Consider the following 6,373-nt stretch of genomic DNA (forward strand, 5'->3'; position numbering starts at 1 on the left):
AGCATGCATATTCCGTCGGGACCCATGGCTTTGGAGGCTTTCGCCTTCCCGATGGCCACCTGAACTTCACCGCAAGTGAAAGCAAGGGGGGCACAGGTTGTTGGCAGTTTGTGCAGCCTTCTGGTCACTCTACGCTTGGCTTTGTCCACCGGAGGATGCAGTATGAAGTGCCGGCTAAAATAGCTCGCGCATCGCTCCGGGTTCGACGAAGCATGGTCGCCAAAGAAATTTCGACTCGATCGTCGTGCTTCGTCGGTTTGGACAGTGACCTCACGGTTGACCAAAGCTTACTCACACCAGAGGTGAAGTTTCAGGTCTTCAGATGCTCTTCCCACTTCTTCCGCTTATGTACGTTTACTAGTTGCCGAATCTCCGCGTTGAGATCCCTGATACGAGGATCTCCGGGATCGGCCTGACGAAGGCTGTCACGCTCATCGGCTAGAACATCCGCTTCAGCAGGGAAATTCGGGCGTGGGTCGGTGATGCATCCCTGCGGAACTTACGTTTACCAAGGTGGACGTCGGTTGGTGTGGGTGTGGGGAGGGCAGCGAAGGTGTTTTCAGTAAATTCCGCGAAGCCTTTCCAATCAGCTTTTGAAAAGTTGATATATGTTCGGTGCTCCGCGGAAGCAAAGTCGGTTGGTTTATCGATCGAGATGACTATGGGCAGGTGGTCTGATGCCAAAGTCAGCATAGGTCGCCATGATATGCTGTTTATCAGACCAGCGCTGACTATTGTTATGTCTGGCGAGCTGCAGCAGATGCCCATAATCCTGGTGGGTGCGTCGTCGTTCATTTTGCAGAATGTCGAATCGTCTATCTGTTCAGCCAAGTCAGTTCCCCTACGATCGTTTGACAGGCTTGAGTGCCAAAGATCGTGGTGCGCATTAAAGTCGCCTACTACCATACGGTTTTCGCCTCTGGGGAGCGCACCTATGTCAGGGTGATATCCTGCCGTGTAGCAGGTGACAGGGGGTATATAAACGTTAAATAGTTCGAGCTCAACATCGCCTGACCGGATAGCAATGCCCCGACATTCTACGGTGGTATCCCTGCGGTCGATGTCTGCTTCATTAAGACGATACTGCACGGTGTGGTGCGTGATGAACGCTAAGCCACCACCATTATCCCGCTCGCGATCTCGACGGTGCACGTTGTACCCGGCACAATTCAACAGTGTTGAATTGTTGTGCAACTTTGTCTCTTCGACCGTAGCTATCAATATGCCGTGCCTTCCCATGAAGACGATTATCTCCTCGATCTTGCTCTGAGGCCCGTTACAGTTAAATTGAAGGAGCTTCATGTGGTTCGGCAGCATTGTGGTGATGCGGGGTGTGAGGGATGTGTGTGGTCGTGCCGCAGTTGGCCGTGTGCGCTGCTGAGGTGGTTGCCGCCCTGTGGCGGTGGCGGGAGGCGTCACAGTTGAGTCTGCGACCGAGCAGCGCAGCAGGAGCGCTCGAAGTTCCTCGTCCAATTTCGCGTGGTGCGCAGACCTGAGCATGCCCTAAAGTGGCACCAGCCAAGGCAGGTGTTGCACTTGACTGATGTCACATTACGGGTATTGCTATCTGGTTAGGCGATGTCGATATCCAAATATTTAACATTAATATACCGCCTGTCACCTGTAGACGATTCGACATTCTACACAATGAATGACGACGCAGCACCAGGATTAAGGACAGCTGCAGTAGCTTGCCCGACATAACATTCGTAAGCGCAGGTCTAATAAACAGCATAACGTGGCGACCTATGCTGACTTTAGCATCAGATCACCTGCCCATAATCATTTCGATTGATAAACTTGCCGACTTTGCTCCCGCGGATCACCGAACCTATGTCAACTTTCCTAAAGCTGCTTGAAACGGCCTCGCGGATGTTACTGAAAGCACCTTCACTGCCCTACCCACACCAACCGACGTTCACGTAAGTTCCACAGGGTTGTCACCGCTGCTGCAGCCCGCTTTAACACAGGAGGAGGCATTTCGGACCCCCGTCCGAAATTTCCAGCTGAAGTAGCCGATGAGCGTGACAACCTTCTTCAGGCCGATTCCGGAAATCCCCGTATCAGGGATGTCAACACGCGAGATTCGGCAACTGGTGAACTTACACAAGTGAAAGAAGTGGGAAGCGCATCTGAAGACCGCTAACTTCGTTTCTGGTGAGAGCAAGCTTCGGTCAACCGTGAGGTCACTGTCCAGTCCGACAAAGCGTGACGACAGAGTCTAAATCTCTTTCGGCGACCACGCCTCGTCGGGTCCGAAGCGATGCGTAAACTATTTCAGCCGACAGTTCACACTGCATCCTCCGTCGGACAAAGCCAAGCGTCGACTGACCAGAAGGCTGCACAAACTGCCAACACCCTGTGGGCCCTTTGTTTTCACCAACGGCGAACTAAGGGGAGCCATCGGGAAGGCGGAAGCCTCCAAAGCCATAGGACCTGACGAATTTGCATGATGATGCTGAAAAATTTGGTCCTGCGGGAGTAGATTACCTAAGCAAGGTTCTCAACATGTCTATGGCCAGACATCTGGAAAATGGGGAGAGTGGTCCCACTGCTTAAACCGGGGAAAACGTCCAACAGGAGTCTTATCGTCCGATTACTCTCTTTTCCCCAGGAGCGAAGGCACTAGAGGTCCTTCTGCTGCCGCACTACACAAACCACCTGACCGAAGCGAGGCATCAACATGGGTTCCGTAAAGTGCACAGCACAACAACAGTGCTTAAAGGCGTGAAGACCCAAATAACTCGTGGCCTTAGCCGAAACCGCCTCTGTAAGAGAGCAATTCTAGTAGCATTGGACCTGTTCAAAGCGTTTGACACCTTCAGTCACTCCACGCTACTAGAAGACATAGGGGCCTCTCTCACAGGGACTCAAACGGTGGCCGGCAAATTATATGAGTGGTCGACACTCGTCAGTAATTTTTAGAGACAAATCGAGCAAACCCAGGAAAATAAAACAGGCTGTCCCACAGGGGGGTTCCTTTCCCCCTTCTGCTTAACTTATACATTTCTAAGCTCCCTCAACCACCAGAGGGAGGCTGTCTTCCTAATCACATTAATGCAATTCATCAGTGTATTTTATTTCCAAATCTTGACTCGTATCAATATCCAATATGTGCAACCATGATAAAAAATATATTAAGGTAGAACCGCTGAGAGACACTTTTAGCGTTTTTGACGTTTGGAGGGAATTTAATTTAAAAATTTTAAACACAAACTCACATACAATCCATCCTAAACAACAACTATTTTGAACAATTTCTTTTTTTTTATTCTCAGTTTTATATGATTTTAAAAAGCTGGTAAACTTAAAAAAAAAAAATCTTGCCCGACGAATTGAGAGAACGGTTCTACCTTACTATGTTTTTATCATGCAGCGCAACGATGAAGAAATATAAATTTTTAATAGTTGCGAAAATTTAATACTTTTATCTCCAATGGGTCAGAAATAAAAAAGACTGATGCTTTGCATTAATGCGTTTAAGAAGACGGCCGGAGTCACGATTGTCTCTTATGCTGACGATTTCTCGGTAATGGCGTCTGGGAATGGAATTGAGTAACCTTCGACAGTTTGCTCTCCTTCTCGGCGCATACAACCGCAATTGTCAATAAAGTACAAAGCCGCAACAAGATCCTCAAGTTGCTAGCCGGCAACACTTGGGGCAAAGACAAAGAAACGTTTTAGGCAAGGTACAAGGCAATTGGCCCGTCGGTTCTGAACTCTGCAGCGTCTGTGTGGTCGCCAGGGACTAGTAGGATGCAGTGGATGCAGCTACAGACTTGCCAAAAACGGCACTCAGGATAGTGACAGGATGCCTTCTGATGTCGTCGCAACATCACCTGCACGACGAGGCAGTCTCGAGTAAATAGACTCTCGACCTGTGAATGTCGTTCTGGGCACACAACCACCAGACGTGGAAGAGACACAGCATCGTCTACCTCGGAAGACTCGAACCACAATAGCCCAACTTTGCTCTGGCTACTGCAGCAGGTTAAACTCCTACCTGAGCAGAGTAAATGCAGATGTACCAAACGAATGCCCGGCATGCGGAGAGATACCCCATGACTCGCAACATCTCTTTGCATGCCCACTTAACCCCACTCTACTTACGCCTCTGTAGTTATGGATAGACCCCAACGAGGCTGCACGCTTCTTGGATCTGCCGTTAGTAGAGCTTGATGACAACGATTGAGGGACTAACCGATCTGGGCGGGGTTGTTGTAGCCGCTACAACAACAAAAACAACAAAATTGCTTTTCATGATATAGAATTGAAAAGATATCGATAAGAAATTTTATACGCAACATTAAAAAGGGCTGGCGGCTATTTAGATAATTATGTATAAATACTTAGTTCAAAACTTTATTTTGAGTCTTTTTTTGCTAATTGAGGAATTATTTTAGAATCCATTTTGTGTTTTCCAGGAAATAAATTTTACATTTAAACGCGAAGGGAAGGCGTAAGCAGCTTTGATTGTAATAAGTATACGTGAAAAATTCATACAGGCCAATTCTAAACAGAAACTCCATTAGAGTTTTCTTTTTTTTCCTGTTCTCGTATCTTCTTCTTCTCTTCTATATATATACAAATTAAATGTCTTTCATATGACCGCGATGCCTGACCAAACGACTGAACTGATTTCAATTCTATAAAAAGGGCTTTTTTGGATTTTCTGTGTGGAAGGTTTTTCGATAATAAAAAAAATTCAAAACTTTTTTTGTTATTGCCAAAAAATTAAGAAAGCTGAGACGTCACAATTTCACAACTTCATATTTTCCGTATATTGAATGCCACTAAACTACCAAACCGCTTGACCGATTTCGTTCGTATTTGGAACATATGTTAGCACCTTAAAGGGAAATATTTCTGGTATTCTGGGAAATATCACTGGTGTCTGGATTTTTCTAAAAACTACATTTATTTGGCTCATATTTGGAACATTTATTAGCCAATGGAAAAGGAATATTTGGACTAAAAAATTGCACGTTAGGAGGCCTTGGGGTCGGCATATTCCTAATATTCTTATACAGTGGGAGAATAATGGATATCTACACATATACATACGTCACAATAAAATGTTGAAGCTCCTATTTTGAGGGCACCAATGTATCTCTTAAACCAACTACGCTCGGATGCATAAATTGTAAATACCCTACTTATGGCGAAAACTGGGAGCTATTGGAAAAGGGGGCGTGGCACCTCCCATACAAACTGAACATATATCGCTTATCTCTGGAACCGCCTTATGCTAACGCCCTGAAATTTAACATGGCTACATATGTTATCAAAATACCGAACTTATGGCGAAAATTGACAGGTATAGGAAAAGGGGGCGAACCGCTTCTGCTTAAGTCCTGAAATTTGGCACAGCTACAAAGTGGCAGATATTGGAAAAGGGGGCGTGGCACCTCCCATACAAAGTTAATTTCTCATATCGCCTATCTCTGAAACCGCCTTATGCTAACGCCCTAAATTTGAAACAGCCACAAAGTGGCGAATTGACCACATCCGTCCAAGTAGGAACAGGGTTGGCATATGTTGTTGTTGTTGTAGCGGCACTACTAAGCCCCGCCTTTTTCGGGTCTACGTTCAATAATTTTCGTGAAGCTCAACTAACGGGAGGCCCAGGAAACGAGCTGTTTCAATGACCAGAGGGAGAGGGGTGTTAGCTGAGTCGGATTGAGCTCGCTTGTAAAGAGGTGGTTGGTGTCGTGGGGGGACTCTCCACATGCCGGGCACTCATTGGGAATATTGGGGTCGAGTCTCGACAGGTAGCTGTTGAGGCGTAATTGAGCCAAGTAACGCGGGTCTCTCTTGGCAGTTGAAGCTCCGTCTCTTCTACAGGCGGTGATTGGGCTCCTATTACGGCATTCATAGGTCGAGAGTCGAGGTAGGTGGTAACTGACTCTCTGTGAATGTCGTTGATGGCTCGTCTGTATGTCGTCGGGTCCAATGGTTGGTCTACGTACTGTTGGACTACGTCCTTGTACACGAATAGGTGCCCCCTGACGTGCCTGGGCGGAGGCTCCTCCTGAAGCAACGGTCTGTTAGGGTGTTCACTTCTGTGACATCCCACCAGAAATTGCTTACAGAGCATTTTGTTGTGTTTCCTTACGGGGAGCACTTGGGCCTCGCTGTGCAGGTGGTGCTCAGGCGTCATCAGAAGGCACACAGTCGCTGTCCGGAGTGCGGCGTTCTGACAAGTCTGTAGCTTCGTCCACTGCGTCCAACTAGTCCCCGGCGTCCAAACTGGCGCAGCATAGTTTAGAACCGGCCGGCCAATTGCCTTGTATGTTGCCAGCAACGTTTCTTTGTCTTTGCCCCAAGTGCTGCCGGCGAGCGACTTGAGGACCTTGTTGCGGCTCTGTACTTT

This window comes from Rhagoletis zephyria, unplaced genomic scaffold (genome assembly GCF_001687245.7).
Source record: "Rhagoletis zephyria isolate East Lansing unplaced genomic scaffold, Rhagoletis_zephyria_1.1 Rzeph_scaffold_01704, whole genome shotgun sequence".
Taxonomy (NCBI): domain Eukaryota; kingdom Metazoa; phylum Arthropoda; class Insecta; order Diptera; family Tephritidae; genus Rhagoletis; species Rhagoletis zephyria.